At 39.2% G+C, this 24586-nt stretch overlaps 1 long non-coding RNA gene across 1 annotated transcript in view; it reads left to right on the forward strand.

The window, feature by feature from the left end:
• Positions 1-22728: 22728 nt before the first annotated feature.
• Positions 22729-24586, forward strand: part of LOC124720294 — a 29243-nt gene continuing 27385 nt past the window's right edge. Inside the window, exons 1-2 of the long non-coding RNA XR_007006118.1 lie at positions 22729-22933; positions 23042-23166. This is a non-coding gene — a long non-coding RNA (uncharacterized LOC124720294). The remainder of the gene's footprint in view (positions 22934-23041; positions 23167-24586) is intronic.

The raw sequence follows: 24586 nt of genomic DNA on the forward strand, positions 1-24586 counted from the left end.
TTCCAATCTGTTACCTCATATGTTACTATATCAATAGCAAAACATAGCAGGGACATTTGGTTCCCACAAGAGTTGTGAATCGTAGTAGAGTGAGATTATATCAGGCGAAAAGGGATGTGAGTAGACTGTGGCCTAACTGTAGAATATGTACCATTTTTATACTACCTGAATAACTACGAATTTCAACAAAGTTCTCACTACAAGTAACCATTCTTAAACAAAACCTAGCACACATGGGACACTACCACATCCGCATCCTGCCCCCCCCCCCCCCTCAATCCAGCAACACCGCACCCAGACATATTCGTGGTAGTAATAATACTAGTAGTACTAGTAGTAACAGACTAATCTGTAGTCTAGCCAAATGTTTTTGTTCGTGCCATATTTAACACCTTTTTTATTTACAAAAGAGTAAATTGCAAATTCAGGAAACCCATATTAAACACTGGATATGGCTTAACGAATATTTTTACGCATAACACGGGTCGACAGAAGCGTCCGATCCCACGCGTCGGCTTTGACCGGTGACGTAAGGGTGTTGTGTGTGACGTCATGACGGCGCGGAGTTTGGTTTGAGTGTGGCTGTCTCCAGTTCTGTTTTATCTTATTTTATTTACTTGTCTGATCTGTTCGTTCTATCCCGTGAGATTTTTTTTTTAAGACAAAAAACACTAATCAGCTACTGAAGCATCTTTATCTTCTAAGGGTTGCAGGGGTTACGACCCCTGGGGAGGTGGGTGGGTATTCATGCATGGCTCTCTTCACTTGCACGTTGTAGCTACGCAAGGCGTCTAAATTTGTTTATATTTAGTTTGCCCCCCACCCAAAACACCCCATTTCCCGCGCTTGTCCCGTTAGTGTCATTAGGCTGCTTGTGGAAAGTGTGTGTGTGTTTGTTTTTGTTTCCGCCATATTTGTGACGTCATGGGTCACAGCAGACGGGCGGGGTCGGACGCTTCCGTATTTCCCATAACACGTACACACACTGCACAAACTACAAAAATTCAATGGAGTCCATTACATAACATTTACTATTATTGTCTGTCTTATGAAACAAAAACTATTTATGAAAGCAATGCCTTACTGTAAACGCATTACAGCTAACTTCATTCTGTACATGAATAAATGAATTCTTAATCTTTACGAAAATCCGCCTAGTTCACATATTCAACCTCATTTCCGCTTAAGCGAAATTGAAGACCACATGCTGTTCGAAACCACTTGGCTGTAAAATTAATGATACCGATTACAAGTTTGCAAGGAAGGCCAACAAAATTACTATTGTTACCTACAAAAAAAATTGCATCAATATTACCTTTTCCGTATCCTACTATCAGGACGCACAACTTCCTTGAGCTGACATACATCACATCATCTATAGTAACTATTACGAGCGACAAAGCGCAAACACACTGTCTCGTTAATGTACCATAATCTTGCTGCGGACGAATCTATAATGTATTTCATGCACAATACTAAAGTAAGTTCTCGCATCAGAGAAAAATCCTTTGTAGTACGACTACAAAAATTAGGACTCAACTGTTTCAATGACTGACCAACTCAACCACCAGACAAATGAACGGCAAACAGTAACTAATTTTCGGCTACTCAAACCGAGTCCCAGAAGACAAATGAACACCGATGACTACGAAATGACAGCAGTGCCTGCAGCACCATGAATTGTTTCAACTTCTTTCCGGTATGGTCGAACTTATAGGTACATCTTTGGTTCTTTGTTGCGGCCTAAAGGCCCGTCCACACGCAACGATCTGTCTGCGCAAATGTCTGCGCACATCACATCTGCGCAGACAGATCGTTGCGTGTGGACAGAAGATCTGCACCAACCTAAGGTGTGTGCAAACCTGGAAGTTGGAGTTGGAGGTTTGAGCGAAACCTCTCAAATCTATCGGTTCAAATCACATCTGCGCAGACAAGTTGGAGCGTGTGGACAGGAGATCGTCGCAAATCTGGCGCGAAACAGCTGTTTGCTCAGTCTAGTGTTTGTATTTGTGTGCACAGGGCATTAAAATGGCTGATACTCGTCAGTGTTCTCGAGAGTTTGTAAGTGAATTCATTGAAATATACAGAAATCACCCATGTTTGTGGAAGATTAAAAGTAAAGAATATAGTGACCGAGACAAAAAGACAGCAGCATACAATGCTCTAATTGAAAAATTGCGGGCAGTTGGCGCCTCGGCAAACAGAGAAACGGTAATAAAAAAATAATTTCTTTGCGAACTGGCGAAATTATTTGCGGATGGATGTCGAAACTTATAATTATCTTTTAAAGCATGTAACCCCTCATATTATGAGAAAAAATACTTGTATGAGAAGGGAAATTTCTCCTCATGAACGCCTGGCAGTAACATGAAGATTCCTAGCAACAGGAAGGAGCTACAATGATTTGGAATTTTCATCTGCAATATCGAAACAAGCATTGAGTGAAATAATACCCAACACATGTGAAGCTATTTACGCTTTCCTGAAGGATGAGTTCATGAAGGCAAGTCAAGTAAATTAGTCTGTCAGCGAACTGTTTACCGAAAAGAGTTATCCAAAGTTCAGAAATCTAGAAGACCTGGTGTAGGAGTAGATCAAGTATACCAGCTAACGTTATGGTATTTTGATCTACTTGGCTTTCTTAGTGATCAAGAAACGCCAAGACCAAGCAGGAGTACAATTGAAGATGAAATTGGAGTGCCAATGTGCGAGGAAATGGATCACGAGGTTATGTAAAACAAAACAGGTTCGCCCTGCAACTCTCGCAGTAAATTTACGTGACAAAACTGCTTTCGCTTTAGCAGCTACTGTCTGCACCATTTTGACCGCTTTCTCTGTTTCCTGCGGTTGGTCTGAATGTTTTTTGCAACACAAGTTGCGAACACAGACCACAACAGAACTTCCTCCATTTCTATTTTTCAAAATATCTGAATTAAATTTTGACGTTTTCGGGGAGCGTAGTCGCTTGCCACTGATATTTCTTTTCTACACCGACAGATGGCGGGCGAGTAGTAGGTTGGGGTTTGTGTCGTGTGAACACACCACATTTGCAGCGATCTTTTGCATGTACAGACATCTGCGCCGATGTCTGCGCAGACAGATCGTTGCGTGTGGACCGGGCTTAACTCTTAGTTTTTATTGAAATTTGCGCAGCTGAATAAGTATTAAGGAGAAAAAAAGGACACTTTACTAATAACTATATTTGCACATTCAAACAAACAAAATTTACAGCGAACACAACAGAATAATTAGCGCACACAAAGAGTATTAGACAAAGTCAAAGAGGTCTATTTTACACAGTGCACTTTGCGCCGTCACACACGAAATATATTGTTCACACAATTCCAACACTCCTCCTTGAACTTATATTTTGTGTGTTGCTTCCACAAGATAAGCCAAATAGTCCCACAATCTTCTCAAACGTCTCCCTTTCCAAGGGTTTGGTCAGAAGGTCAGCTAACATGTCTTCTGTGCACAGATAGTCCACGGCAATGTTCTGTCGCTCTATGTGGTCCCGAATGAAATGGTGCCGATATCAATATGCTTTGTCCTAGCACTAGTAACATCATTTTTAGCTAGGTTTATGGCTCCCTTATTGTCACAGAAGATGATTGTAGGTTCCTCAATTAAATTGGGTTCTATTTCACTTATTAATGTTCGTAGCCATAATGCTTCCTGTGTGGTGTAAGATAGTGCCATATACTCGGCCTCTACGGTGCTCAATGCAACAGTTTTTTGCTTGTGACAGGACCATGATGTGAGGCCCCCCATTAATTTAAAACAGCAGCCAGGGGTGGAGTATCTGTCTCCCAATTCACTCCCCCAGTCCGCATCGCTATATGCCTCTAGCTTTGCATTATCATCTCTATGGTATTTTAACTCATAGTTTGAGGTTCCTCTTAGGTATCGGAATATCCTCTTTACATCTTTCCAGTGCTTTTCCTTTGGGTATCTGCAATATCTGCTCACTGCACTGGTGGCAAAAGCAATGTCGGGTCGTGACGTTTGAGACAAATATAACAGACTCCCTACTGCTTCTAAATAAGGAACATTCTTGTCACATTCCACATCAGTCTCATTTACACTTAACTTCATTCCTACTTCCATTGGAGTAGTTATGGGTTTGCAATCACTCATGCCAAATTTCTTTAATATTTTTTCCATGTATGATGATTGACTTATGCTCAATTCTTGTCTTTCTTCATCCTTAGTAATCTGCATACCTAAATAACGTTTGACTTCTCCCAAATCATGCACCTTAAACTTGGTTTGCAGCTGTTCCTTGAAAATTCTCATTTGGCCTTCACTTTCAGTCAGGATAAAGAAATCGTCCACCCATATCGCCATTATTATTATTTCTTCTTTTATCCCTTTATAGTAAATGCTGGAATCTGCCTTGGATTGCTTCATATTCATATTTATTAGAGTTTCATGTAGACATCGATTACAGCAACGTCCACTTTGTTTAAGTCCATAAATACTTTTTCTCAAACGCCAAATCTTTTTACTTTCTGATCTGGTTTTTATGGCTTCCCTTGGTGGAATGACATATATCTATTATTTATTATTTTTTTGAGCTTTTACTCATTACAGAGGCTTATCTCCAACATAATAATTTACCTGGAAATGACAATGCAAACAATAAACGTTCTTAAACTATACTCTCAAAATATTTCTCCAGGTGTTTCGATCTTGCGTGTCCTCTTCCTCTGCGCCCATTCTCCTCATTGTGTGCTGTACATTTTGGAGCCAGGTGGTCATAGGTCGTCCTCTTCTTCTTCTCCCCTCCGGTTCCCACTCCAGTATCAATTTTGGTATTCTGGCTTCCTCCATTCGTCGTACATGCCCGTACCACTGTAATTTCTTCCTATCCATTACGTCATATATTCTTTCTTTTATTTCCATTCTCCTTATTACTTCGGTGTTCCTTATCTTTTCTTTCCTGAAGATTCTTGCCGATCTTCTCCAAAAGTCCATCTCTAGAGCTTGTAATTTTTTAATGTGCTTCATGTTAATTGTCCAGGTCTCCATTCCATACAGAACCACACTCTCTAATATGGGTTTGTATATTAATTTTTTAGTTCTGCTCATTACATTCCTGCTCCATAAGACTGAGTTAAGCACCCCAATGACCCTCTGTCCGCTACTAATTCTTTTATTGATTTCTGAGTCTGATTTTCCCTCGATTTCTAAAATGGATCCCAAATAACAGAAAGTGTTTATCTTTTTGATTTTCTTTCCTTCAATGTAAAGCTCATCTGAATCATTAGTCAAGTATTCTGTTTTTTGGTAATTAATCTTCAAACCCCAAGTTTTGTATGCTACTGCTAGTTGATTGCACATATAGTTAGCATCCTCCCCATCTTGTGCTACGACTACTTGATCATCAGCAAATAATAAATGATGTAGGTAAACTCCATCTCTTATTTCTAATCCCATACTATTACATTTACGAGACCATGTTCTAAGGCTAATATCTATATAGATTTTAAATAATGATGGTGACATGGGACAGCCCTGTAAAAGGCCTTTGCTTGTTCTAAATTTCTGTTAAAGTTTATTACCAACTTTCACTTGGCAAATGTTATCTTTATACATCTGTCGTATTATTTTAATCAAGGAAGGGTTTATGTTTGCCATATGTAGTGCTCTCCAAAGTAATTTTCTTGGAACAGTATCATACGCTTTTTCTAGATCTATGAAAATTAATCCTATACTTTTTGATTTTTCCCTATGTTTTTCCAAAATCTGTCGTAATGTGAAAATATGGTCTACACATGATCTCCCAGCCGTGAATCCACATTGTTCTTCTTGGGTTCTAAAATTTTTTTCCAGTTTGTTTTTAATTACTTTCGCAAAAATTCTCATTAATGTGTTTGTAACACAAATTCCTCGATAGTTTGAACAAATTTTGCGATCCCCTTTCTTAAATATTGTATTAATGTAACCTAGCTTCATTTCGTTGGGTATTGAATCTCCATGTATCATTTTGTTGAAGAGCTGTGTTATCAGTTTCACAATTTTGTCACCACCATATTTCAGACACTCCAGATTGATATTGCCTGGTCCCGGTGATTTACCATTCTTTCCTGTTCTCAACGCCTGAAGTACTTCACTTTCTAAAATATGGATCTCATCGTCTTCATGTCCTTTATCTTCCCCTGTTCCGTCTTCTCTGTCCTCATTTAATAATTTTTGGAAATACTCTTCCCATTCCTTTTGTGTTATCAGTTGGAGATTAGTTTTGCTTTTTGTATCCTGTCGAAGCCCTTTCAATACTGACCATGCTTCTTTTGCTCTCCCAAATCCTAATTTGCTATTCACCTTGGCACATGTTCTTTCCCATGCTTCATTTTTTGCCATCCTTATTTTTTTTGTCGCTTCATTCTTCTTTTCCTTGCATATTGACCTTGTTTCTTCTGATTTATCATTCAACCACTGAAGGAATGCATTTCGTTTTTCTCTAATGAGGACCTCTAGTTCCTCTGACCACCACTCTGCTGCACGGTTGTGGTTGCTATCTTTTTTACCCAACACCTCTGTTGCTATGATTTTCACATTAGCTTTTATATAGTCATATATTTCCTCTGTACTTCCTTCAAATGATTCAACCAGTTTCCTTTCCATCCTGGCCGCAAAGAGTGTTCTGATACTTTCGTCTTGTAGGCTGTCAATATTAAAAGGTAAATTTTCATCTTTCTCAGTCTGGTTCATTTTATTTATGTTACTTGTATCACTCCTTGCATTCTTCCATGGCCAGAAAGACTTCATTTTAACTAGATAGTGGTCTGATCCACACTGGGCTCCTCTATAAGATCTGACGTCTACTGCCTTGAAACTACTTATTTGCCTAATGATAATATAGTCTATTATAGAACGAAGTTCTTTGGTGTTCTGTTGCCAAGTATATTTATGAATGTCCTTATGTTTGAAAAATGTCTTGGTAATTTTTAGATCAAATTGTTCACAAATTGCAATCAATCGTTCTCCATTGTCATTATATTCGTCCTCTACAAGATTCTCTAATTCCTACCCTTCCATTCAGATCTCCCATGATAATCAGTTCCTTTCTTCTTGGGATTTTTTCAATAGTCTTCCTGAGGGTGTCCCAAAATGTATCTTTCTCCTTATCTTTTGTGTCGTTCGTGGGTGCATACACGCCAATAATCACAACTTCCCTAGCAAATAATGTCATTTCAACAGTTATTATACGTTGATTGATGAATGTCCAATTTGTGATTCTTTCTTTCCATGATTTTTTTATCATAATGGAGACTCCTGCTTTGGCTCTTACTGCTTTTGATACCCCACTCCAGATATGTACATAATTATCCAGTTCTTCTTCTCCTTGGCCTTTCTTCTTTGTTTCAGAGAGTACGACAACATCCATGTTGAACATGTCAAGTTCTGCGGGGAGTAAATGTATTTTAGTGGAAATACCTTGCACATTCCAGCATCCAAACATAATTTTCCGTTTCTCATTGCCAGTTTGTCGTCCAAAGTTCCAATTTTTCCGAGGCATATTATTAGGTTTTTTAGCATTTTTATGTTTTTATGTAAGTGAGGAGCTGGCCTACTGCACAACCCCCAACCTGGAGGACCAGGTAATTTTTACTCAAGGTTTTCTTCCTTTAGCCTTTGATAAGCCAATATCATACTACAAGGCAGCAGTTGCTAGTTTTGGTCCACCCCGGGTATTTTATTTCCTCGGTACCCACCATATCTGGTGAGCATTCCCCTATCCGCCACCTGGGGAGGCGCCCGATGGGAGACCAGCAAACTCCACACAGGAATGACATATATCTCCTCCTCCAATTTCCCATTTAAATATGCCGTTTTAACATCCATATGACGAATTATTAAATTTCGTTTTACTGCCAAGGCTAAAAGATATCTCAATAATGCATACTTGACTACAGGTGAAAAAGTTTCTTCGTAATCTACCCTTTTTTTTGTGAATATCCTTTTACCACAAGTCTTGCTTTGTATTTTGGTGATGAGCTTTCAGGGTTCTTCAAATTGAATACCCATCTTGCCTGTAGTGGTTTCTTATCTCCTGGCGTATCTACCCATTCAAAGGTTTCGTTCTGATATAAAGATTCTAATTCTCTCTTCATCGCTTCTTTCCATTCTTGAGAGTTTGGGCCACTCATTGCTTCTTCTGCTGTTCTTGGCTCATCATTAAAAGACTGTGCTGTATACATCTCAAAATATGGATATTCCTTCGGTTTTGGTACACGAGAAGAACGCCTTACATTGTTTTCTTCATTTTTTTCATCCTCTAACTCGTTGTCATCATAAATTGTATCCATTTGTCCTTGGCTGTCGTCTTCCTCTTCTTCACTTTCTATTTCCTCACACAAGGTTTCACCTTCTGAACTAGGTGCAGTTGACTTAGTGGTTTTGCTCTCTTTTGAGTCCTTTCTATTTTCAAAGAATATTACATCTCTACTTGTGACAATCTTTTTAGTCAATGGATCCATTAATCGGTAGCTCTTTGAATTTTCACAATAGCCTACAAAAATATACTTTTTAGTTTTCGGATCTCATTTTCCTCTTAGCTGTTTTGGAATATGTGCCATTGCAACACACCCAAAAACCCTTATATTGCTTGGATCAGGTTTCTTTCCTATCCATATCTCATTAGGGGTTCTATTCTTTAATGCTTTTGTAGGTGATCTATTGTTCAAATATACAGCTGTTGACACTGCCTCTGCCCAAAAATCTTTGGATAATTCAGCGTCAGTCATCATGCTCCTTGCTTTCTCAACAATGGTCCTATTAGCCCTCTCAGCAACCCCATTTTGAGATGGACTGTACCTTATGGTAGTTTGATGCCTGATTCCCTTTTCTGCCAGAAGTTTCATCAATTTCTGGTTAATATATTCTCTCCCATTATCAGACCTGATGATCTTGATCTTCTTTTCCATCCACCTTTCAACCATATTGCAATATTCCTCAAAGATATCTCTCACTTGGTCTTTAGAACTAAGAAAATAAACATGAGTATATCGTGAGTAATCATCAATAAACGTAAGAAAATAATTACTCCCACCTATGGATTCACACTCCATCGGGCCACATACATCTGTGTGGATTAACTGTAAGACTTCTGTGGATTTACTCTTACTAGTCTTGAAGGGTAACCTTGCTTGTTTTCCCTTTATACATGCCTCACAAGGATCCTTGGACACACTAAAATTCTGTATTCCCTTTACCATATTCTTTATTATACACATACTCTTTCTATTTAGATGTCCAAGCCTCGGGTGCCATAAAAAACCTTCTGCTGAATATACTGAATCACTAACATTTTTATGTTTACTGTCAATGGTATCCAACTTAAAAATACCCCTTTCGTTACTTGCTGTAGCTATAACTTCACCACTTTCACTGATTACTCTTGCACCCTGCATGTCAAAAGTGACTGTATTTCCTTTCTTGACAATTTCCCCTACAGACAGCAGGTTAGTTGCCACATTTTTCACGTAATGAACATTGTGTGCTGTAACCATATCTGATTCACCATTTACACTTACATGTAGATCTAGTTTCCCAGCCAGGTACACCAAAAGAATAAAAACAGGAGAGTGCCTTACCTTTGTTATTGGACCTTCTCTCTGGGCTATCAGTAACATACCTCTTTTGCTGAGTGTCTGATCTTGGACTTACTTTTTCTTTGCACTGAGACGCAATATGTCCCATCTTCTGACATTTATAGCACCTCACCAATTTCTTCTTTTTGTTTTTTGAGTAGAGAGCAGATGCACCTTCCTTCTCCAATGTACAACAGCTTGGAGCACTCTTTACGTCCTGCAGGATTTTCACCTTAACACTGTCGCCTCTGATTTGTATACCCGAGCTTTCAAGTCCCATAATCATAGGTGCATACCTTTTGGGCAGTACTGCCAACAGCAATGTTCCTATCCATTCGTCAGCGATCTCGAATCTGATGTTTCTCAGTCGGTTCGACGTGGTTGTTATTTTGTTAACGTATTCGTCTACACTCTTACATTTGTCCAGACGAGTGGTAATTAACTCGCGTAATAATCCTACTTTTCTCGTAAGACCACCATCCTCGAATGCACTTCGTAAATTGTCCCAGACTTCTTTCGTTGTAGCAGCTTTTTCAACGTGAACATAATTCACCGAATCAATCAGTAATATCAATTTTGATTTTGCTTTCCTATCCTTACTTGAACAATTCTGATCTGTGAATTTCATTGTCCCATCTACCACGTCCCATAGGTCGTCTAAACGTAAATACACTTCTACTGCGAACTCCCAGGTTGCATAGTTTTCGCAACCTATAAGTCTTTCAATCTGTGGAATTTGTGCCGCACTTATTCTTAACGGTAACTTGCTTTTTATTGCCGTAAAGAACACCGAAAAATAATGCGGAAAAAACTGCGATCGTCTTGTAAGGATAACTCGCACTTCACGTAAATTGGAACTTTTCCAATACTTTCTCCCTACCATTTTATTGATATACTTATTCCAAATGCACACTGGGCCCATAACCTATTGGAATTTGCGCAGCTCAATAAGTATTAAGGAGAAAAAAAGGACATTTTACTAATAACTATATTTGCACATTCAAGAACAAACAAAATTAACAGCGAACACAACAGAATAATTAGCGCACACAAAGAGTGTTAGACAATGTCAAAGAGGTCTATTTTACACAGTGCACTTTGCACCGTCACACACGAAATATATTGTCCACACAATTCAAACAGTTTACCAGTGAGGGTATTGGATGCATCATACAAATTTAAATACATGTCTCCTGACAGCATTTACCCTGCAATATTAAATCACGACTTTATATATATATATATATATATATATATATATATATATATATATATATAGAATCATAGAAAACAGAACTACACTTATCAGGCACATAACAGGTTATTATATACTTTCAGTTACAATATAGCCTCGAAGATTTAGTTCCATTTTAGCTACTTCCACATGTTATAGACATTTCACATTTTTTTCATAACTGATTTCAGTTGCTTATTAAAGAGTATTTTGACTGCTTCACCAGGTACACTCATCGTTGGTTTCACATTCATCTGTCTAGTGTAATAATTTTTTTATTAGGAGCCATAGTACTGCGATATCCAATTTATAAATGGAAACGTATTTTTCTTGCTGCAGTCTTTATTTGCCTATACTCCACTACAGTTTCGCCTTTTAAGGAATCTTCAGTGGATTTATTCTGGAACTGCACAGTTTTGCTTTTATACACGATACTGGTTGATCAGAAAATAGTATGCAACACAATTTTTACATTAATGAATTACTGCTTACAGTTGTACGTATTTCCAGCCGATATCTACGTCTCCTGTCATCTGATCACACTAAGTGAAGTGATTGTTCCCCTAACGTATAACGAGGGCAGAGAAAATCCAGATTTTTGGCTGGAAAACAAATTTGTTGGTGTGTCTTTAATCCACAACAAATATATACTTATTTGTCTTAGAAGTTAGAAAGTCTTTTTCTTGCGGTATCTACGTATATTTATGTTTAGACGCGTTTTACATGAATACATATTTAGGTGTAATATTTGCTACTGTAGGGTCTTGTACCATGGGAAGCAAGGAGAGGATGTTGCTTGGTAGCTGCTGTCCTCTTTCTATAACACAACTGCACACATATTTTAACAAGGTTCTTTATTCATAAGAAGAAGGAGCTCTTTAACCAAGTTGTTGTGGTACAAGCTCTTCAGTTATAATCCACATTAGCCTCACTGTTGGTGAAGTACAAGTCCCACTATAAATGGTAATGTAAAATGGCAGACGCGAACCAGGATAGTGACTGAGCTAGTAACTGAGCTGACTATGACTGACCGACTTGGTTGACCGTCTGTGACTGACTGGGCGCGGCGGCGATCTAAATACTGAAGGCCGAGAGGACTTTGGCGGCGCATTGCTTGCGAGTCTGTTTTTCCCCTCTCTTCTGATAAGTGCGCTTGATTCATCGCCTATTATCGATCTTCTTGCAAACTCTTTGCCGATCGGTGTGCTGGTGACAGCTTATGCCAGCAACACATAGTGTGTGTGTTGTCAAAATTCGGTGCTGGAACAAGACTGCGGCACACTCAGTGACAAGGTCTTTTTAATGATAAGTGAGATGATAGATAATTCATCACTGTAGCAGTATATGACAATAACTTCTGACCAAATAAAACACATATAGCACAGTAAAATGTGCCCAAACAGTCGCATCAATACATACACTATGTGATCAAAAGTATCCGGACACCTGGCGCCCTGCATCGGCAATGCTGGAATTCAGTATGGTGTTGGCCCACTCTTAGCCTTGATGAGAGCTTCTAATCTCGCAGTCATACGTTCAGTCAGGTGTTGGAAGGTTTCTTGGGGAACGGCAGCCTATTCTTCATGGACTGCTCCACTGATGGGAGGTATAGAAGTTGGTGGATGAGATCTGGCACAAAGCCGGCGTTCCAACACATCCCAAAAGCGTCTATAGGATTCACGTCAGGACTCTATGCAGGCCAGTCCATTACAGGGCTGTTATTGTCATGTAAGCACTCCGTCACAGGTCGTGCTTATGAACAGTTGCTTTATTGTGTTGAAAGATGCAATTGCCATCCCAGAATTGATCTTCAACAGTGGGAAGCAAGAAGGTGCTTAAAACATCAGTATAGGCCAGTGCTGTGATAGTGCCACGCAATATAACAAGGAGTGCAAGCCCCCTCTTTGAAAAACATGACCACACCACTACACCACCGCCTCCAAAATTTACTGTTGGCACTACACACGCTGGCAGATAATGTTCACTGGGCATTCGCCATACCCACACCCTGCCATCCGATCGCCCCATTGTGTACCGTGATTTGTCACTCCACTCAACATTTTTTCACTGTTCAGTCGTCCAATGTTTATGCTCCTTACACCAAGCAACGTGTCATTTGGCATTTGCCCATTTGATGTGTGGCTTATGAGCAGCCGCTAGGCCATGAAATCCAAGTTTTCTCACCTCCTACTTAACTGTCATAGTACTAGCAGTGGATCCTGATGCAGTTTGGGATTCCTGTGTGATGGTCTGTATAGGTGTCTGCCTATAACACATCACGACCCTCTTCAACTGTCGGCAGTCTCTGTCAGTCAACAGACGTGGTCTGCCTGTACGCTTTTGTGCTCTATGTGTCCCTTCACGTTTCCATTTCACTATCACATTGGAAACAAAGGATCTAGGGATGCTTCGGAGTGTGGAAATCTCGCGTACGGACGTATGACACTGGTGACACCCAATCGCCTGACCACGTTCGAAGTCCGTGAGTTCTACAGAGAGCCCCATTCTGCTCTCTCTTGATGTCTGATGACTACTGAGGTCGCTGATATGGTGGCAGCACAATGCACCTAATATGAAAATCGTGTTTTTTGGGGTGCCCAGATACTTTTGACCAAATGGTGTACTGTACCCCTACCTGGTGATTGCACAGACGTGTACTTTTGAGTCCAAACCATCATAAAGGTGCCAAGTGATGTTCTGTGATAAACTGTCCTGAGCATCTTTTACCTTTTGTTGTAATCTGGCAATGGTTATTCCAGGCTCTGGAGAATGAGTAAGTTATTGCAATTTACTAGAGATGAGGGCAGTTGATGCACATGACGAAGAGCACATTGCACCAAAGCACTCATACATTATCCTGCTAAAAAGGCACATCACCTTCCTGTCGAAGAAATGGTCTATGCCTGTGTAATGTATTGGGCACTGGTTACTTTCTCTTGCAGAAACACCAGGTATGACCACTAACTTAAGTGATTGCCTCTCTCCCACCACTACCATCAACTCTGGAATGAGACGTACGTGTCATAGGTGAATGCACTCTAGAATAGGCAGTTCATCAGGTGTACAGCAGAAGTATGTCCATGGCTTGCATATAGACAGAACCTACTCGCTAATCACTGAAGACAACAGCTCCATTCCACTCTACAGTCAACACTTTAACGACACCAGAGTGCTGGTAGCCATGGTTAGTGGTGTCATGGAGGCTGTGGTATCCTGGCCAAAGATGCATGTGATCTTAATCCTGCTGCAAGCTGATGGTTCCCAATTATCCCTGACGACACAGCAGATGCAACATGAGCCCTGATTTCGATCCTTCATGATGTTCGGCCGGCCACCACTCTTCACTCAATGGGTCGACATTGACATTCATCTGTACTAAGTGAAAGTCCAGAACATGGCCTACAGACATGGAAATGATCCACAGCCCACTGATGAAAGCAGCGACGCATTACCAATACATTGTGCCCAACATGTGTAGCAATCTGTCCATCCATCTTCCTGCTGGCTGTAGCTGTTCAGCAAGAGTATGCCCTCTTTGGTGAGGTATGGTTGTATGCCAGAATGAATGTTTCAAACACTTTTCACCTCTAAACTCGACACAGTTATTGCATGCTTAGTCAGAACCCAGGGTCCTCAAATAGCCCTACCGAGCATCAAGAATCTCTAACACTACAGCCGCTCAGAATGCACATCTTATACGCTGTGTGTCTGAACACAGTTCTTGAGAGTGTCGAATTTTTTTTTCTGGCAGTGTATTATGCTGCACAAAGCCTTCCGTACATGACCATCTGTGCCATATTCTTTACAATTGCCTCACTGCTCTTTTATGAACTGCAAATATTCTGTTTTAATTTGGCAACATGTAGACTGCACTGAAGAGAATAGTTTGGGAAACATATGTCCACAGAACATTTTTCAGATAGCTTTGTCATCAACACACAGGCACGCTTGTCTAACACGTTTTTCAGAATATTGATTTAGTTCAATTATCAAAGCACTGACTAGTGTGGTGACATCGACGTTACACTGTTGCTAATTGGAAAAAAAAGTAGATCATCCACTTTCAAACTGTTAGACGTATCAGTGGACATATTAACACAGCACATGGATGCTTCTGTTACAGGTACTATTCTTGTAGTTGATGCAATGATAGCATACTCGTTCTGAAGTACTTGTGCAGCGTTCTCTGCCTCTTGAAATGTCCTGAAACAAGTTTTTAAGCCTACGGTCTAATAACGTCACCAGCATATTAACAGTCAATGTGTTAAATGATTTCACTCTTTCACTGACTAATCAAGGAATCCAGAACACTTTGTCCTTCATTACTTGTCAAGTTGCTTTACAAGTCCGAAAATTTTGCAGCGACACCTCATATAAGAGGTAAAATTAAAGAAGCAGTGATGTATGACTCCCCCGAGATTGTTGTTGCTACTATTTCAAAAGGTTCAAAAAGATCTATTATATTTTGTACAGCTAGGTAATTTTCTGCTGTGAGGGCAGTGCTTTTGAACTTTCATTGTTCACAATGCCAAGCTCACTTCGTACTTCCAAAATTCTTTCGAGCATGTGGCATGAGCTGTTCCATCGAATCAGCACCTCTTGCATCAGTCTCACTTCTTTTTTGTTTGCTCTTTTTTGAACGTTGCACAGTTTGTCACTGGCTAGTTTAGAGCTATGAAGGAAAGTCACAATAGCCTTTATTTTCAATAAAATTTTGGAAAACGTTTCTGCTTAGAAACAATCTTCACTGTTACATCTACATCTACATCTACCTCCATACCCCGCAAGCCACCTGACGGAGGGTACCTTGAGTACCTCTATCGACTCTCCCTTCTATTCCAGTCTCGTATTGTTCGTGGAAAGGATTGTCGATATGCCTCTGTGTGGGCTCTAATCTCTCTGATTTTATCCTCATGGTCTCTTCGCGAGATACACATAGGAGGGAGCAATATACTGCTTGACTCCTCGGTGAATGTATGTTCTCGAAACTTCAGAAAAAGCCCGTACCGAGCTACTGAGCGTCTCGCTTGCAGAGTCTTCCAATGGAGTGTATCTATCATCTCCGTAACACTTTCGCGATTACTGAATGATCCTGTAACGAAGTGTGCTGCTCTCTGTCGGATCTTCTCTCTCTCTCTTCTATCAACCCTATCTGGTATGGATCCCACATCGGTGAGCAGTATTCCAGCAGTGGGCGAACAAGCGTACTGTAACCTACTTTCTTTGTTTTCGGACTGCAATTCCTTAGGATTCTTCCAAGGAATCTCAGTCTGGCATCTGCTTTACCGACGATTAATTTTTTATGGTCATTCTATTTTAAATCACTCCTAATGCCTACTCCCAGATAATTTATGGAATTAACTGCTTCCAGTTGCTGACCTGCTATATTGTAGCTAAATGATGAAGGATCTTTGTTTCTATGTATTCGCAGCACATTACACTTGGCTACACTGAGGTTCAATTGCTTTTCCCTGCACAATGCCTCAATTCATTACAGATCCTCCTGCATTTCAGTACAATTTTCCATTGTTACAACCTCTCGATATACTACAGCATCATCCACAAAAAGCCTCAGTGAACTTCCGATGTTATCCACAAGGCCACTTACATATACTGTGAACAGCAACGGTCCTACAACACTCCCCTGCGGCACAACGGAAATCACTCTTACTTCGGAAGACTTCTCTCCATTGAGAATGACGTGCTGCGTTCTGTCATCTAGGAACTCTTCAATCCAATCACACAATTGGTCTGATAGTCCATGCGCTCTTACTTTGTTCATTTAACGTCTGTGGGGAACTATATCAAACTCCTTGCGGAAATCAAGAAACACGGCATCTACCTGGGAACCCGTGTCTATGGATCTCTGAGTCTCGTGGACGAATAGCGCGAGCTCGGTTTCACATGATAGTTTTTTTCGAAACCCATGCTACAGCGTAGATTTCTAGTCTCCATGAAAGTCATTATACTCGAACATAATATGTGTCCCAAAATTCTACAACTGATTGACGTTAGAGATACAGGTCTATAGTTCTGCACATCTGTTCGACGTCCCTTCTTGGAAATGGGGATGACCTCTGCCTTTTTCCAATCTTTTGGAACGCTACGCTCTTCTAGTGACCTACGGTACACTGCTGCAAGAAGGGGGGCATGTTCCTTGGTGTACTATGTGTAAAATCGAACTGGTATCCCGTCAGGTCCAGCAGCCTTTCCTCTTTTGAGCGATTTTAATTGTTTGTCTATCCCTCTGTCATCTATTTCGTTATCTACCATTTGTCATCTGTGGGACAATCTAGAGAAGGAACTATGATGCGGTCTTTCTCTGTGAAACAGCTTTGGAAAAAGACATTTAGTACTTCGGCCTTTAGTCTGTCATCCTCTGTTTCAGTACCATTTTGGTCACAGAGTGTCTGGACATTTTGTTTTGATCTTCCTACCTCTTCGAAGTAAGGATTTTCTGCCAAGTCAGTACATAGAACTCTACATTTAAGTTGATGCAGTGGGAAAAACAGGGTGAATGTCGAATCCTTAAAATTTAGACAGATTTTTCGTAATTGCAGTGTTGTCTGTAACCACTACTACTGTCTTATCACGGGTATTGTATTCTAGTAAGATTTGATCTGAAAATATGTAATGTTAATGTAACCTGCAAGTATGTCCGAAATTTTGCATAATATTGTCAAAAAATTTCTTTGTTTAGCGTCTTGTTATCTGAAAAATTACTTTCATACGTAAAAAATAATTCACATAAAAATTTGGCCAATATATTATTTGTCGATGTTACATCGAGCTTCAGAGTCTTAGAAGCATGGGGAAAACAGGAAGAGCAAGAGGAAGAAGAAGGTGGTCGTATGGAATAGGGATGTGAGAGGGGAAATGTTCACCGTTCAGCTACGCAATGTTGCTACGTTAGGTGTGCATGCTTGCTGATGAAGTGCAGCAGTTATGGTATAAACTGCACATTGGAATAACAAGGCTGAAACTGGGTTGAAGAGATCAAGCGTGGCTCCTTCACTCATGTTTTTTCTCGGTTGAGTTGACACTCAGTACGAAACAAAAGGGCCATCACTCTACTGCAGTGCTACAGCTGCTATATCGCAGAGATCGGCAGCACTTGTGATCTTAGTGCAGTTGACATAAAGCATGTAGCTTGTAGAAGTTTTGTTGGGTGTTTTGCCTTTCGTCGGGGGGAAACACACGGAGCGGTATAAAGAGCACGGTATTAATGAAGGATAAGGTAAGGTGCAGCGAGAGACCCATGTATTCCTATAATATACCCGCGTTGCTCGAATTATACACTTGACAGAACCTGAGAGATAGCGTTTCGTCAGCTTCACTGCAGTGGCGATACGACAGCTTCCATTACTCAATAGCTCAGAGTTTACCATTACCACTGGTAAGTTTCGATTTGTTAGTAAGGCTTATATTTACAACTTGCTATGGTTAGTCTTTTATGGCAAATATATGTGTTAATTTTTGATGCCATTTTATAAGCACCGAAAGTTTTAATTCTTTCCAATTCGCTGACATAAGGGAAACACTTCCACATAAATCGCCACAAAAGCAAGTTGTTTATATACTCAGAAGACAGCAACATTGTAATTGTAATGCCACTGCAGCTGATTTTTCTATGCTATATTAACTTTGGTTCAGATCGTGTTGGGGTTACCATTCATTTCTCACTTGTTAGTCTGCTATTGCACGAACTCTCAAGAGAAAACTATGGGCGGGGAAGTAACAATATTTTGAGAGAGCGCATTACAGAGACATCTATGTTCAAATGTGTTGTTTATTTGTAGTAATGAATAAGAAAATATACTAAGCCTGTTGTAGCACAATTACTCAATGATCTGTTGCAGCTGGCAGTGTCTAAACAGAACACAAATACACGATAACGTCAGATTTCTATCGACAAGATTGGCGAGTGTAGTGGGGGCGGGAAGGGGACGGGTGAAACTGCCAAGAAATATCTTACAAGTTACGCCGACTTGACTTATACCGACATGTACCGATCACAAGAACGAAACGAAACTCAGCATGGCATTGACAAGTTAAAGGAGGAAACGTTTTTAAAAAATGTTAGTTGCATGTGCATAGATTATGCCTTGTGTAGCCTGTAGTTTTTGTCACTTTTAATATGGGTGAAACTAATTTTTCGTTTATTATAGAGTGGCAAGTCAATGGCAGTATGAGTTATATGTGTCGCTTTTCCACATGTCTGTTATAACACTAAAAAATTACATTTTGTAAGGGCTTACTCCTATTTATTTTTTATCGCTTCTTATAGTTTTGAGATCGGTAAACATTTAAGTGTGGTTTTTATCCGCTGTCTAAGGCACAAACAATTTTTTTCAAGCATTGATGGTCGGAAGTTGTGTATGGCAGAATGTAGATAGCAGTCATTTGTGCATAAAGAGAACCAAGTTCTTTTTTTTACATTTGAACTGGCATCGTACAACTGTCTTGTGTTAAAATAATTGGTTGTAGAGGTTCTCGATGTTTTTGGTTTCACCTCTTGCACTTGATCTAGCTCACAACTCGATCCCTTCCCTTTCGCTTCTATTGCTAATTCATGGTTCCTAGTTTTCACCATGATTTCTTTTTAGTGGTCTCTTAAATTAGTCCTATTCGCTGATCATGTTTATTATCTCAAATGCAGATGGTACACTTTACAAACTGACTGTTATCCCTCGCTTTCTTGAAAAAATTCCACATGGATTATTGATTTTTACGGTTCATTTTCAGAACAATAAGACGCAGCTCTTACATAAACAAAAGCGCGGAATTTCCTCAGCCAACAGAGACTGTCGCTGGCACGCAAAAAGTACTGATCGCTTCATGTCGGCACCATTCGGAAAACTTCTTCGCTACTGTGCTCTTTGTCTCACTGCTGCCGACAGAGGTTGAACAGTTGTGGCACTATAGTTGCATGATCAATAATAATGTTGTGTGGCGTTTAAATAACGAAGTGAGTGACGAAGAAGCGATTGTTGGCATATTGTGGTCGCCCCCTATGGTACCTCGTAGAGCGAGAAGCTTAAGGGATAGAATTCTTTCTCGTGACGTTCGAAAAATTATTCATCAGGTTGCAGAAAGATGTAAACACGAAAAATGAAAAAAAATGGTGAGCTTATTCACCTGCTGCATAAATTTCAAACAAGGGGTTTCAGCATTAACGAGCAAGAGCTTAAGAAATATATACAGGATTTGGAGCTTTGCAAAAACAGCCGTGGACATTCAGTCAACTCTTGGCAAGAAGTGATTAGTTTTGTCTCACATCCACTAAAACATTCACATTTCGCCCGAATTACTTATGAATACGCCCTACAATGCTGTGAAAGCATATAGCATGTAAATACAGCTGTATATTTTAATGTTTGTGTCCAGCCATCACTTTACGTATTAATATGTACAACTGAAAACACTTGTAAGTGCATTGAGGACTCAGAAACAGAAGAGGGCAGTAGCAGGTGTGTTTACTTGATAACGACAATAATTGTATTTATTTTAAAATGCATTACACGTTACAATCAGAAACACTTAAAAAATCTTTAAAATGTCATATTTTCCTCTACTAACTGCGTTGTATTACAACAGCATTATTTACATTTGTATTCCATTTTACAAGTAAGTAAGCCCACACATTTGAAGATGAAAATCAGTATAACGCACATTCACAATTACGTGTTATTTAGCTGTGTAGTTTTCGCCATAAGCATCTGATCGGTACGAGACACACGACCATGAGTTGTCATCATTGGAAGACAAACAAGAAAATTAAAATTCCCTTTTTCACGAACCCCTCTCCCACAGCGAACAATCCATTAACAACATAGCTTATAAACAACTTAGACTGGCTTAGGCGCCACCGTATTTGTTGTTGATTAAATAGCACCATACAGTCTACATTTCCTCTGCACTCCAAACGCCATGGAGGTAATAGGAACCAACAATTTTTCAGGCGCCAATTACATTATAAAAGATAGGACTAACGATAGTTAAACCAGACTACCGATAGCGCATATACTATCGATTAATCGATAGTCTGACGATGTAAGTAACACTGTCGAATGTTAAGATCATTCCCACCAGGATATTATGAAGGTATTCGTTACTCATTAGCTTGTTGTCGAAACGAACGGATAGGATTTTTGCAGACATAGGTAATTCATCTTTGGTCGCAAGTCCCCGTGGGATGGAAAGAAATGAATTAAATGTTATCAAGGCAACAGAAGAGTGGAAATTTGATTATTCTTTTTCTTGTGCCGCGGTATCTTTGTACACGTATGTTTGCGACAGGACCAAATGTGCATTTAAATGCATGCTTGTAGAATGTATTTAATGCGGAACTCTTAAAACTTGCCCACAAAAAGTCCAGGTCTAGTTTAGCAGGGGATACAACCCGTCGGCTTTGACCAATGGCTTCGGAATTGGCCAGAAATCATGTATTATAAAGATGAAAGAGCTGAGAAGAATGTTCAGAAACAAAGGAATGCAAGACAGAAAGACTGTACTTCACATATATAAGGGCTAGTAGTATTTTCACGTTAATGATATCGCGTGTTTGTATCTTAGTATTTCTCCGCAAAATACAATGGAAATACATGAATGAAATATATTACTAGCAAAGAAGACATCAAGTTACATGTACGTCAGTTGTATGTCGAAACTCTTTCGAACTGTATTGCTTAAGTGCAGTACGGGATACAAATTTAGCGTATGTCGATTTCTTAATTTCAACTAGCATTGCTGTCCTGTTGTTCACTTGAACTATGTATCCCCTGCTTCACTAACCATAAATGAAAAACCCGATACAAATTAAAAGCTCATCCGAAGTGTGTTGCTTAAGTACAGTACGGAATACGAGTTTGTCATAAGTCGATTTCCTCGTTTTCACCAGCATTACTGTCCTGTTCTTCACTTGAACGATGTATCCTCCGCTTCAGTAAACCCTAAGTGGAATACAGGATACAAATTGTAGATGTGTTGTTTATTTAGTCTATTACTAACAGTCTTTTCTTATGTACATATCAGTACCACTGATGACAGAAGGACCTACGTATGTAATATATGTATAACAGACTTCCGTTGACCTCTATATATGTACACTGGTGACGAAACGGTGGAAATAGACGTACGCTACATTCGCAACTGTACCTCAATTGTACTACACGGAGACAAGAAGACGACACATGTACAATTTGTATCCCGTACTTCACTTTGGGGTACAGTTTCCTTGTTGCCTTGGAAGCTAATGGTATCCCATTCGTTACTTGAGCTATATAGCTATACGCAACATTTGTATCTTGCTCGCCAATTGACATATATAGTGTCAGTTAAAGGCGAAGTGAAGGATGGGATACAAATTTTCGTTGTGTCGTCAGTGTTAATGCGAAGTGAAGGACATGATAGAAATTTTAGTTGTGCCGGGGGTTTAGCCTGTAATATAGCAAGTACACATTCGAAAATGTCGTACTGATACTAGTGCTGGGAAACGAAAGAAGATCGACAGCTGAGAAATTTCTATTACGTACTTTACAACACGAAAATACACATATTGGTGGAATAAAACAGTGAAATATGTCAAAATAGTGAAATACAGTGAAAGAAGCAAATGGAAAAGTGAACTTACCACACGGAAATATCGAGGAATAACCGAAGCTCACCTAGACAGACAGTAACGAAAGTTCCATACCCACAAACAAACAAATCCATTCCTATAAACGAAAATAAGACACTAAAAATTTTTCTACAATAACAAACTAATACTCCAAATTACCTCAATATCATTACGAATAATTATTTTAATGTACAATGATAGCGCTTATCCGGGACACAGAACTGTTTTATTATCTATGCCTCGAAGTGAAGACATTACTATCTCTGACTAATGCATGACGATTGACGTTATTGGTCAAAGCCGACAGCGGACAGATGATATTCCCTGCTTCATTAGACCAGAAGTGCTACGCTTGTGACTGGCTTGACGATAATTTACGTCTTGTAAGAGTGTGTGGTCGGATGTGCTCGATAAAATTCAAAACAAAATTGTGATACTTAAATGTCTACTGGCAATTTATAGTTACGGCAGTTACATGAATTGGTAAGAATCGTGAATGATTTGTCATAACACACTAATTTGTGTTAAAATGTTCAGTTTACTTGGTGTATGTGGTAATGAAGATTCTAGTGCCTCTTCTTATGTCAACAGTTCCTGTGAACACGACCCTATTCCAGGAAGTGAACATTGGTGAACGTTAATTATTAGCCCATTTGTCGCTTCCTCGTGTTGCCGGGAAGGAAGACCCACTGGTTGATTTCGCTCCTGTTTATAAGGTGAGAACGCGTCCCTTTTCATTCGTTATTTTTTTCAACGTGTTCCCTAGCTCCCATCGAAAATGAGTTCCATCAGGGATGCAGAATGGACGAGATATATGGAACAAAAGCATGAGAAACCTAGAAACTGTCTGTATACAGTATTAACAGTAAGCTGACATAATATTTGAATGCTGTTCACACATATGACATCAAAACTTAGTCGAGTAAATTAGAAAGTGACTAGTGCCTATATACCAGTACTGTGAGCAAATCAGCAAATTCCTTAAGCTTATCAAGTAGTTCACTGCATATTTCATATTGCTAGTTTAATATTTGCGTGACAACACAGGAAGATAATCGTTGGCTTACAAATTTAGTTATCAAGTCACAATTTTGCAGTAGGGCAATTCCATAGTTACGGGTGTTACATGTACACACCTTAAAATTAGGAAAAATAATGTAAGGAATAATATTTATTGAATTTAATACTCAAAACTTTTAGGGCTTACATTATATTTCATGTGACAAATGTTGATACTGGAATTGTTTTATTATTCTCCTGGTTATTAATCAAAAAAGTAGTGTTACGGGTGTTACCAAAAGTAGACCTGGCCCCTGTTATGAGTTAGGGAACTCTCTAATTTCTGCAAACTTGATGAAGCTTTTATTCTTGTAAAACAACTGTTAAGAGGTATTGCCCCAAATTTTATTTTGAAATATAAATTTTTATTTTTTTGGACATCATAACTCAGTATATATATATTTTTTTCTGTTACGGGTGTTACATTAAATGTTACGGGTGTTACATAGATGCATCAGATTTGATTCTTGAGGAATAAATCTACCTCTTACAATTTGCATCAAAGTAAAAGAAGTACTGTAGTTTATTTGGAATAAAAGTATGTACTTAAGAAAACATATTTGAAGGATAAAGCTATTTATCACACAAAAAATTTTGTTACAATTTTATAGTACAACTAGACCAAGATATCATTGCTTACATTAACCTAATTTTGTAGGCCTAATAAATTTATGACAAAAATGTTTTCTTATTATTGATAGGTTTAAAAACTTCATTTAATAACCTTTTTCAGCAACATCCAACTCAAAATTGAACTCAAAGTACGAACGGTTACCTTGTTGTTTGATTTCTGGTGTTACCTTAGATAGTACTTGACTGAATTTCACAAAACAAACATCAGTTTCATCTAGTTTAAAAAGTGTTTTACTTTTTCCTACTGACTTCAGAAAGATTATTTTCACATCCTCCTCTTCATCAACCTCACTCTGGCAGATTCCCAAGTAACAGTACTGACTTTTGGATAGGGTTGGCTTCTTTTTATCACTTGCAATGTCAACCAAGACAAATAACCCAAATTTTAAATCAGACTTTTCAATTTTATTAGTTAGGCTTAACTCACAAGCACTTCCAATATTG

The sequence above is a fragment of the Schistocerca piceifrons genome, chromosome 11, assembly GCF_021461385.2.
Source record: "Schistocerca piceifrons isolate TAMUIC-IGC-003096 chromosome 11, iqSchPice1.1, whole genome shotgun sequence".
Lineage (NCBI taxonomy): Eukaryota > Metazoa > Arthropoda > Insecta > Orthoptera > Acrididae > Schistocerca > Schistocerca piceifrons.